Genomic DNA, 13,995 nt, shown 5'->3' on the forward strand with positions numbered 1-13,995 from the left:
ATCACTCCTAATACCAGTAATTACTGATCGGTGTACTATGGTAACACTGGCTGGCACAAGTCATTATCACACCTAATACCAGTAATTACTGATCGGTGTACTATGGTAACACTTCCTGGCACAAGTCACTATCACACCTAATACCAGTAATTACTGATGGGTGTACTATGATAACACTTCCTGGCACAAGTCACTATCACACCTAATACCAGTAATTACTGATCGGTGTACTATAGTAACACTGCCTGGCACAAGTCACTATCACACCTAATACCAGTAATTACTGACCGGTGTACTATGGTAACACTGCCTGGCACAAGTCATTATCACTCCTAATACCAGTAATTACTGATCGGTGTACTATGGTAACACTGCCTGGCACAAGTCACTATCACACCTAATACCAGTAATTACTGATCGGTGTACTATGGTAACACTGCCTGGCACAAGTCATTATCACACCTAATACCAGTAATTACTGATCGGTGTACTATGATAACACTGCCTGGCACAAGTCACTATCACACCTAATACCAGTAATTACTGATCGGTGTACTATGATAACACTGCCTGGCACAAGTCATTATTACTCCTAATTCCAGTAATTACTGATCGGTGTACTATGGTAACACTGCCTGGCACAAGTCATTATCACACCTAATACCAGTAATTACTGATCGGTGTACTATGATAACACTGCCTGGCACAAGTCATTATCACACCTAATACCAGTAATTACTGATCGGTGTACTATGGTAACACTTCCTGGCACAAGTCACTATCACACCTAATACCAGTAATTACTGATCGGTGTACTATGGTAACACTGCCTGGCACAAGTCATTATCACACCTAATACCAGTAATTACTGATCGGTGTACTATGGTAACACTTCCTGGCACAAGTCACTATCACACCTAATACCAGTAATTACTGATCGGTGTACTATGGTAACACTTCCTGGCACAAGTCACTATCACACCTAATACCAGTAATTACTGATCGGTGTACTATGATAACACTGCCTGGCACAAGTCATTATCACACCTAATACCAGTAATTACTGATCGGTGTACTATGGTAACACTACCTGGCACAAGTCACTATCACTCCTAATACCAGTAATTACTGATCGGTGTACTATGATAACACTGCCTGGCACAAGTCATTATTACTCCTAATTCCAGTAATTACTGATCGGTGTACTATGGTAACACTGCCTGGCACAAGTCATTATCACACCTAATACCAGTAATTACTGATCGGTGTACTATGGTAACACTTCCTGGCACAAGTCACTATCACACCTAATACCAGTAATTACTGATCGGTGTACTATGGTAACACTTCCTGGCACAAGTCACTATCACACCTAATACCAGTAATTACTGATCGGTGTACTATGATAACACTGCCTGGCACAAGTCATTATCACACCTAATACCAGTAATTACTGATCGGTGTACTATGGTAACACTACCTGGCACAAGTCACTATCACTCCTAATACCAGTAATTACTGATCGGTGTACTATGATAACACTGCCTGGCACAAGTCATTATTACTCCTAATTCCAGTAATTACTGATCGGTGTACTATGGTAACACTGCCTGGCACAAGTCATTATCACACCTAATACCAGTAATTACTGATCGGTGTACTATGATAACACTGCCTGGCACAAGTCATTATCACACCTAATACCAGTAATTACTGATCGGTGTACTATGGTAACACTGCCTGGCACAAGTCACTATCACTCCTAATACCAGTAATTACTGATCGGTGTACTATGGTAACACTACCTGGCACAAGTCACTATCACTCCTAATACCAGTAATTACTGATCGGTGTACTATGGTAACACTGCCTGGCACAAGTCACTATCACACCTAATACCAGTAATTACTGATCGGTGTACTATGGTAACACTTCCTGGCACAAGTCACTATCACACCTAATACCAGTAATTACTGATCGGTGTACTATGGTAACACTTCCTGGCACAAGTCACTATCACACCTAATACCAGTAATTACTGATCGGTGTACTATGGTAACACTTCCTGGCACAAGTCACTATCACACCTAATACCAGTAATTACTGATCGGTGTACTATGGTAACACTACCTGGCACAAGTCACTATCACTCCTAATACCAGTAATTACTGATCGGTTTACTATGATAACACTGCCTGGCACAAGTCATTATCACACCTAATACCAGTAATTACTGATCGGTGTACTATGGTAACACTTCCTGGCACAAGTCACTATCACACCTAATACCAGTAATTACTGATCGGTGTACTATGGTAACACTGCCTGGCACAAGTCACTATCACTCCTAATACCAGTAATTACTGATCGGTTTACTATGGTAACACTGCCTGGCACAAGTCACTATCACACCTAATACCAGTAATTACTGATCGGTGTACTATGGTAACACTTCCTGGCACAAGTCACTATCACTCCTAATACCAGTAATTACTGATCGGTTTACTATGGTAACACTGCCTGGCACAAGTCACTATCACACCTAATACCAGTAATTACTGATCGGTGTACTATGATAACACTGCCTGGCACAAGTCACTATCACACCTAATACCAGTAATTACTGATCGGTGTACTATGGTAACATTGCCTGGCACAAGTCACTATCACACCTAATACCAGTAATTACTGATCGGTGTACTATGGTAACACTGCCTGGCACAAGTCATTATCACACCTAATACCAGTAATTACTGATCGGTGTACTATGATAACACTGCCTGGCACAAGTCATTATCACACCTAATACCAGTAATTACTGATCGGTGTACTATGATAACACTGCCTGGCACAAGTCACTATCACACCTAATACCAGTAATTACTGATCGGTGTACTATGGTAACATTGCCTGGCACAAGTCACTATCACACCTAATACCAGTAATTACTGATCGGTGTACTATGGTAACACTGCCTGGCACAAGTCATTATCACACCTAATACCAGTAATTACTGATCGGTGTACTATGGTAACACTGCCTGGCACAAGTCACTATCACACCTAATACCAGTAATTACTGATCGGTGTACTATGATAACACTACCTGGCACAAGTCATTATCACTCCTAATATCAGTAATTACTGATCGGTGTACTATGGTAACACTGCCTGGCACAAGTCATTATCACACCTAATACCAGTAATTACTGATCGGTTTACTATGGTAACACTGCCTGGCACAAGTCATTATCACACCTAATACCAGTAATTACTGATCGGTGTACTATGGTAACACTGCCTGGCACAAGTCATTATCACTCCTAATACCAGTAATTACTGATCGGTGTACTATGATAACACTGCCTGGCAAAAGCCACTATCAGACCTAATACCAGAAATTACTGATCAGGATACTATGATAACACTGCCTGGCACAAGTCACTATCACTCCTAATACCAGTAATTACTGATCGGTGTACTATGGTAACACTGCCTGGCACAAGTGATTATCACTCCTAATACCAGTAATTACTGATCGGTGTACTATGGTAACACTACCTGGCACAAGTCACTATCACTCCTAATACCAGTAATTACTGATCAGTTTACTATGATAACACTGCCTGGCACAAGTCATTATCACACCTAATACCAGTAATTACTGATCGGTGTACTATGGTAACACTGCCTGGCACAAGTCATTATCACACCTAATACCAGTAATTACTGATCGGTGTACTATGGTAACACTTCCTGGCACAAGTCATTATCACTCCTAATACCAGTAATTACTGATCGGTTTACTATGATAACACTGCCTGGCACAAGTCATTATCACACCTAATACCAGTAATTACTGATCGGTGTACTATGATAGCACTGCCTGGCACAAGTCATTATCACACCTAATACCAGTAATTACTGATCGGTGTACTATGGTAACACTGCCTGGCACAAGTCACTATCACACCTAATACCAGTAATTACTGATCGGTGTACTATGATAACACTGCCTGGCACAAGTCACTATCACACCTAATACCAGTAATTACTGATCGGTGTACTATGGTAACACTACCTGGCACAAGTCACTATCACTCCTAATACCAGTAATTACTGATCGGTGTACTATGATAACACTGCCTGGCACAAGTCATTATCACTCCTAATACCAGTAATTACTGATCGGTGTACTATGATAACACTGCCTGGCACAAGTCACTATCACACCTAATACCAGTAATTACTGATCGGTGTACTATGATAACACTGCCTGGCACAAGTCACTATCACACCTAATACCAGTAATTACTGATCGGTGTACTATGATAACACTGCCTGGCACAAGTCATTATCACACCTAATACCAGTAATTACTGATCGGTGTACTATGGTAACATTGCCTGGCACAAGTCACTATCACACCTAATACCAGTAATTACTGATCGGTGTACTATGGTAACACTGCCTGGCACAAGTCATTATCACACCTAATACCAGTAATTACTGATCGGTGTACTATGATAACACTGCCTGGCACAAGTCATTATCACACCTAATACCAGTAATTACTGATCGGTGTACTATGGTAACACTGCCTGGCACAAGTCACTATCACACCTAATACCAGTAATTACTGATCGGTGTACTATGATAACACTGCCTGGCACAAGTCATTATCACACCTAATACCAGTAATTACTGATCGGTTTACTATGGTAACACTGCCTGGCACAAGTCATTATCACACCTAATACCAGTAATTACTGATCGGTGTACTATGGTAACACTGCCTGGCACAAGTCATTATCACTCCTAATACCAGTAATTACTGATCGGTTTACTATGGTAACACTGCCTGGCACAAGTCATTATCACACCTAATACCAGTAATTACTGATCGGTGTACTATGGTAACACTGCCTGGCACAAGTCACTATCACACCTAATACCAGTAATTACTGATCGGTGTACTATGATAACACTGCCTGGCACAAGTCATTATCACACCTAATACCAGTAATTACTGATCGGTGTACTATGGTAACACTGCCTGGCACAAGTCACTATCACACCTAATACCAGTAATTACTGATCAGGATACTATGATAACACTGCCTGGCACAAGTCAGTATCACACCTAATACCAGTAATTACTGATCAGTGTACTATGATAACACTGCCTGGCACAAGTCATTATCACAACTAATACCAGTAATTACTGATCGGTGTACTATGGTAACGCTGCCTGGCACAAGTCATTATCACACCTAATACCAGTAATTACTGATCATGATACTATGATAACACTGCCTGGCACAAGTCATTATCACACCTAATACCAGTAATTACTGATCCGGATACTATGATAACACTGCCTGGCACAAGTCATTATCACACCTAATACCAGTAATTACTGATCAGGATACTATGGTAACACTGCTTGGCACAAGTCATTATCACACCTAATACCAGTAATTACTGATCGGTGTACTATGGTAACACTGCCTGGCACAAGTCATTATCACTCCTAATACCAGTAATTACTGATCGGTGTACTATGATAACACTGCCTGGCACAAGTCACTATCACACCTAATACCAGTAATTACTGATCGGTGTACTATGGTAACACTGCCTGGCACAAGTCATTATCACACCTAATACCAGTAATTACTGATCGGTGTACTATGGTAACGCTGCCTGGCACAAGTCATTATCACACCTAATACCAGTAATTACTGATCATGATACTATGGTAACACTGCCTGTCACAAGTCACTATCACACCTAATACCAGTAATTACTGATCGGTGTACTATGATAACACTGCCTGGCACAAGTCATTATCACTCCTAATACCAGTAATTACTGATCGGTGTACTATGGTAACACTGCCTGGCACAAGTCACTATCACACCTAATACCAGTAATTACTGATCGGTGTACTATGATAACACTGCCTGGCACAAGTCATTATCACTCCTAATACCAGTAATTACTGATCGGTGTACTATGGTAACACTGCCTGGCACAAGTCATTATCACACCTAATACCAGTAATTACTGATCGGTGTACTATGGTAACGCTGCCTGGCACAAGTCATTATCACACCTAATACCAGTAATTACTGATCATGATACTATGGTAACACTGCCTGTCACAAGTCACTATCACACCTAATACCAGTAATTACTGATCGGTGTACTATGATAACACTGCCTGGCATAAGTCATTATCACACCTAATACCAGTAATTACTGATCGGTGTACTATGATAACACTGCCTGGCACAAGTCATTATCACACCTAATGCCAGTAATTACTGATCATGATACTATGGTAACACTGCCTGTCACAAGTCACTATCACACCTAATACCAGTAATTACTGATCGGTGTACTATGATAACACTGCCTGGCACAAGTCATTATCACACCTAATACCAGTAATTACTGATCGGTGTACTATGGTAACGCTGCCTGGCACAAGTCATTATCACACCTAATACCAGTAATTACTGATCATGATACTATGGTAACACTGCCTGTCACAAGTCACTATCACACCTAATACCAGTAATTACTGATCGGTGTACTATGATAACACTGCCTGGCATAAGTCATTATCACACCTAATACCAGTAATTACTGATCGGTGTACTATGATAACACTGCCTGGCACAAGTCATTATCACACCTAATGCCAGTAATTACTGATCATGATACTATGGTAACACTGCCTGTCACAAGTCACTATCACACCTAATACCAGTAATTACTGATCGGTGTACTATGGTAACACTGCCTGGCACAAGTCATTATCACACCTAATACCAGTAATTACTGATCGGTGTACTATGATAACACTGCCTGGCACAAGTCACTATCACACCTAATACCAGTAATTACTGATCGGTGTACTATGGTAACACTGCCTGGCACAAGTCATTATCACACCTAATACCAGTAATTACTGATCGGTGTACTATGATAACACTGCCTGGCACAAGTCACTATCACACCTAATACCAGTAATTACTGATCGGTGTACTATGGTAACACTGCCTGGTACAAGTCATTATCACTCCTAATACCAGTAATTACTGATCATGATACTATGGTACGGTAACACTGCCTGGCACAAGTCATTATCACACCTAATACCAGTAATTACTGATCGGTGTACTATGGTAACACTGCCTGGCACAAGTCATTATCACACCTAATACCAGTAATTACTGATCGGTGTACTATGATAACACTGCCTGGCACAAGTCATTATCACTCCTAATACCAGTAATTACTGATCGGTGTACTATGGTAACACTGCCTGGCACAAGTCACTATCACTCCTAATACCAGTAATTACTGATCGGTGTACTATGATAACACTGCCTGGCACAAGTCATTATCACTCCTAATACCAGTAATTACTGATCGGTGTACTATGGTAACACTGCCTGGCACAAGCCATTATCACACCTAATACCAGTAATTTCTGTTCGGTGTACTATGGTAACACTGCCTGGCGCAAGTCACTATCACACCTAATACCAGTAATTACTGATCGGTGTACTATGGTAACACTGCCTGGCACAAGCCATTATCACACCTAATACCAGTAATTTCTGTTCGGTGTACTATGGTAACACTGCCTGGCGCAAGTCACTATCACTCCTAATACCATTAATTACTGATCGGTGTACTATGGTAACACAGCCTGGCACAAGTCACTATCACACCTAATACCAGTAATTACTGATTGGTGTACTATGGTAACACTGCCTGGCGCAAGTCATTATCACACCTAATACCAGTAATTACTGATCGGTGTACTATGATAACACTGCCTGGCACAAGCCATTATCACTCCTAATACCATTAATTACTGATCGGTGTACTATGATAACACTGCCTGGCACAAGCCATTATCACTCCTAATACCATTAATTACTGATCGGTGTACTATGATAACACTGCCTGGCACAAGCCATTATCACTCCTAATACCATTAATTACTGATCGGTGTACTATGATAACACTGCCTGGCACAAGCCATTATCACTCCTAATACCATTAATTACTGATCGGTGTACTATGATAACACTGCCTGGCACAAGCCATTATCACTCCTAATACCATTAATTACTGATCGGTGTACTATGGTAACACTGCCTGGCACAAGCCATTATCACTCCTAATACCATTAATTACTGATCGGTGTACTATGGTAACACTGCCTGGCACAAGTCATTATTACACCTAATACCAGTAATTACTGATCGGTGTACTATGATAACACTGCCTGGCACAAGCCATTATCACTCCTAATACCATTAATTACTGATCGGTGTACTATGATAACACTGCCTGGCACAAGCCATTATCACTCCTAATACCATTAATTACTGATCGGTGTACTATGATAACACTGCCTGGCACAAGCCATTATCACTCCTAATACCAGTAATTACTGATCGGTGTACTATGGTAACACTGCCTGGCACAAGTCATTATCACACCTAATACCAGTAATTACTGATCGGTGTACTATGGTAACACTGCCTGGCACAAGTCATTATCACTCCTAATACCAGTAATTACTGATCGGTGTACTATGGTAACACTGCCTGGCACAAGTCATTATTACACCTAATACCAGTAATTACTGTTCGGTGTACTATGGTAACACTGCCTGGCATAAGTCATTATTACACCTAATACCAGTAATTACTGTTCGGTGTACTATGGTAACACTGCCTGGCATAAGTCATTATTACACCTAATACCAGTAATTACTGATCGGTGTACTATGGTAACACTGCCTGGCATAAGTCATTATTACACCTAATACCAGTAATTACTGATCGGTGTACTATGGTAACACTGCCTGGCACAAGTCATTATTACACCTAATACCAGTAATTAATGATCGGTGTACTATGGTAACACTGCCTGGCACAAGTCATTATCACTCCTAATACCAGTAATTACTGATCGGTGTACTATGATAACACTGCCTGGCACAAGTCACTATCACACCTAATACCAGTAATTACTGATCGGTGTACTATGGTAACACTGCCTGGCACAAGTCATTATCACTCCTAATACCAGTAATTACTGATCGGTGAACTATGGTAACACTGCCTGGCACAAGTCATTATCACACCTAATACCAGTAATTACTGATCGGTGTACTATGGTAACACTGCCTGGCACAAATCACTATCACACCTAATACCAGTGATTACTGATCGGTGTACTATGGTAACACTGCCTGGCACAAGTCATTATCACTCCTAATACCAGTAGTTACTGATCGGTGTACTATGATAACACTGCCTGGCACAAATCACTATCACACCTAATACCAGTAATTACTGATCGGTGTACTATGGTAACACTGCCTGGCACAAGTCATTATCACACCTAATACCAGTAATTACTGATCGGTGTACTATGGTAACACTGCCTGGCACAAATCACTATCACACCTAATACCAGTGATTACTGATCGGTGTACTATGGTAACACTGCCTGGCACAAGTCATTATTACACCTAATACCAGTAATTACTGATCGGTGTACTATGGTAACACTGCCTGGCACAAGTCATTATCACACCTAATACCAGTAATTACTGATCGGTGTACTATGGTAACACTGCCTGGCACAAGTCATTATCACACCTAATACCAGTAATTACTGATCGGTGTACTATGGTAACACTGCCTGGCACAAATCACTATCACACCTAATACCAGTGATTACTGATCGGTGAACTATGGTAACACTGCCTGGCACAAATCACTATCACACCTAATACCAGTAATTACTGATCGGTGAACTATGGTAACACTGCCTGGCACAAGTCATTATCACACCTAATACCAGTAATTACTGATCGGTGTACTATGGTAACACTGCCTGGCACAAATCACTATCACACCTAATACCAGTGATTACTGATCGGTGTACTATGGTAACACTGCCTGGCACAAGTCATTATCACACCTAATACCAGTAATTACTGATCGGTGTACTATGGTAACACTGCCTGGCACAAGTCATTATCTCTCCTAATACCAGTAGTTACTGATCGGTGTACTATGATAACACTGCCTGGCACAAATCACTATCACACCTAATACCAGTGATTACTGATCGGTGTACTATGGTAACACTGCCTGGCACAAGTCATTATCACACCTAATACCAGTAATTACTGATCGGTGTACTATGGTAACACTGCCTGGCACAAGTCACTATCACTCCTAATACCAGTAGTTACTGATCGGTGTACTATGGTAACACTGCCTGGCACAAGTCATTATCACACCTAATACCAGTGATTACTGATCGGTGTACTATGGTAACACTGCCTGGCCCAAGTCACTATCACTCCTAATACCAGTAATTACTGATCATGATACTATGGTAACACTGCCTGGCACAAGTCACTATCACTCCTAATACCAGTAGTTACTGATCGGTGTACTATGGTAACACTGCCTGGCACAAGTCATTATCACACCTAATACCAGTGATTACTGATCGGTGTACTATGGTAACACTGCCTGGCCCAAGTCACTATCACTCCTAATACCAGTAATTACTGATCATGATACTATGGTAACACTGCCTGGCACAAGTCACTATCACTCCTAATACCAGTAGTTACTGATCGGTGTACTATGGTAACACTGCCTGGCACAAGTCATTATCACACCTAATACCAGTGATTACTGATCGGTGTACTATGGTAACACTGCCTGGCCCAAGTCACTATCACTCCTAATACCAGTAATTACTGATCATGATACTATGGTAACACTGCCTGGCACAAGTCACTATCACTCCTAATACCAGTAGTTACTGATCGGTGTACTATGGTAACACTGCCTGGCACAAGTCATTATCACACCTAATACCAGTAATTACTGATCGGTCTACTATGATAAAACTGCCCGGTACAAATCATTATTACACATAATACCAGTAATTACTGATCGGTGTACTATGGTAACACTGCCTGGCACAAGTCACTATCACTCCTAATACCAGTAATTACTGATCGGTTTACTATGGTAACACTGCCTGGCACAAGTCACTATCACACCTAATACCAGTAATTACTGATCGGTGTACTATGATAACACTGCCTGGCACAAGTCATTATCACTCCTAATACCAGTAATTACTGATCAGGATACTATGGTAACACTGCCTGGCACAAGTCATTATCACTCCTAATTCCAGTAATTACTGATCGGTGTACTATGATAACACTGCCTGGCACAAGTCATTATCACTCCTAATTCCAGTAATTACTGATCGGTGTACTATGATAACACTGCCTGGCACAAGTCATTATCACACCTAATACCAGTAATTACTGATCTGTGTACTATGGTAACACTGCCTGGCACAAGTCATTATCACACCTAATACCAGTAATTACTGATCGGTGTACTATGGTAACACTGCCTGGCACAAGTCATTATCACTCCTAATTCCAGTAATTACTGATCGGTGTACTATGATAACACTGCCTGGCACAAGTCATTATCACTCCTAATACCAGTAATTACTGATCAGGATACTATGGTAACACTGCCTGGCACAAGTCATTATCACTCCTAATTCCAGTAATTACTGATCGGTGTACTATGATAACACTGCCTGGCACAAGTCATTATCACACCTAATACCACTAATTACTGATCGGTGTACTATGGTAACACTGCCTGGCACAAGTCATTATCACACCTAATACCAGTAATTACTGATCGGTGTACTATGATAACACTGCCTGGCACAAGTCATTATCACACCTAATACCAGTAATTACTGATCAGGATACTATGGTAACACTGCCTGGCACAAGTCATTATCACTCCTAATTCCAGTAATTACTGATCGGTGTACTATGATAACACTGCCTGGCACAAGTCATTATCACTCCTAATTCCAGTAATTACTGATCGGTGTACTATGATAACACTGCCTGGCACAAGTCATTATCACACCTAATACCAGTAATTACTGATCGGTGTACTATGGTAACACTGCCTGGCACAAGTCACTATCACTCCTAATACCAGTAATTACTGATCGGTGTACTATGATAACACTGCCTGGCACAAGTAATTATCACTCCTAACACCAGTAATTACTGATCGGTGTACTATGGTAACACTGCCTGGCACAAGTCATTATCACACCTAATACCAGTAATTACTGATCGGTGTACTATGATAACACTGCCTGGCACAAGTCATTCTCACACCTAATACCAGTAATTACTGATCGGTGTACTATGGTAACACTGCCTGGCACAAGTCATTATCACACCTAATACCAGTAATTACTGATCGGTGTACTATGGTAACACTGCCTGGCACAAGTCATTATCACACCTAATACCAGTAATTACTGATCGGTGTACTATGATAACACTGCCTGGCACAAGTCATTCTCACACCTAATACCAGTAATTACTGATCGGTGTACTATGGTAACACTGCCTGGCACAAGTCACTATCACACCTAATACCAGTAATTACTGATCGGTGTACTATGGTAACACTGCCTGGCACAAGTCATTATCACTCCTAATACCAGTAATTACTGATCGGTGTACTATGGTAACACTGCCTGGCACAAGTCATTATCACTCCTAATACCAGTAATTACTGATCTGTGTACTATGATAACACTGCCTGGCACAAGTCATTATCACACCTAATACCAGTAATTACTGATCGGTGTACTATGATAACACTGCCTGGCACAAGTCACTATCACTACTAATACCAGTAATTACTGATCGGTGTACTATGATATCACTGCCTGGCACAAGTCATTATCACACCTAATACCAGTAATTACTGATCGGTGTACTATGATAACACTGCCTGGCACAAGTCACTATCACACCTAATACCAGTAATTACTGATCGGTGTACTATGATAACACTGCCTGGCACAAGTCATTATCACTCCTAATACCAGTAATTACTGATCGGTGTACTATGGTAACACTGCCTGGCACAAGTCACTATCACACCTAATACCAGTAATTACTGATCGGTGTACTATGGTAACACTGCCTGGCACAAGTCATTATCACACCTAATACCAGTAATTACTGATCGGTGTACTATGATAACACTGCCTGGCACAAGTCACTATCACACCTAATACCAGTAATTACTGATCGGTGTACTATGGTAACACTGCCTGGCACAAGTCATTATCACACCTAATACCAGTAATTACTGATCGGTGTACTATGATAACACTGCCTGGCACAAGTCATTATCACTCCTAATACCAGTAATTACTGATCGGTGTACTATGATATCACTGCCTGGCACAAGTCATTATCACACCTAATACCAGTAATTACTGATCGGTGTACTATGATAACACTGCCTGGCACAAGTCACTATCACACCTAATACCAGTAATTACTGTTCGGTGTACTATGATAACACTGCCTGGCACAAATCACTATCAAACCTAATACCAGTAATTACTGATCGGTGTACTATGGTAACACTGCCTGGCACAAGTCATTATCACTCCTAATACCAGTAATTACTGATCGGTGTACTATGATAACACTGCCTGGCACAAGTCATTATCACTCCTAATACCAGTAATTACTGATCCGTGTACTATGGTAACACTGCCTGGCACAAGTCATTATCACACCTAATACCAGTAATTACTGATCGGTCTACTATGATAACACTGCCTGGCACAAGTCATTATCACACCTAATACCAGTAATTACTGATCGGTGTACTATGGTAACACTGCCTGGCACAAGTCATTATCACTCCTAATACCAGTAATTACTGATCTGTGTACTATGATAACACTGCCTGGCACAAGTCATTATCACTCCTAATACCAGTAATTACTGATCGGTGTACTATGGTAACACTGCCTGGCACAAGTCATTATCACTCCTAATACC

This window comes from Phyllobates terribilis, unplaced genomic scaffold (assembly GCF_046119375.1).
Source record: "Phyllobates terribilis strain yellow unplaced genomic scaffold, ASM4611937v1 Scaffold_122__1_contigs__length_5177241, whole genome shotgun sequence".
Taxonomy (NCBI): Eukaryota; Metazoa; Chordata; class Amphibia; order Anura; family Dendrobatidae; genus Phyllobates; species Phyllobates terribilis.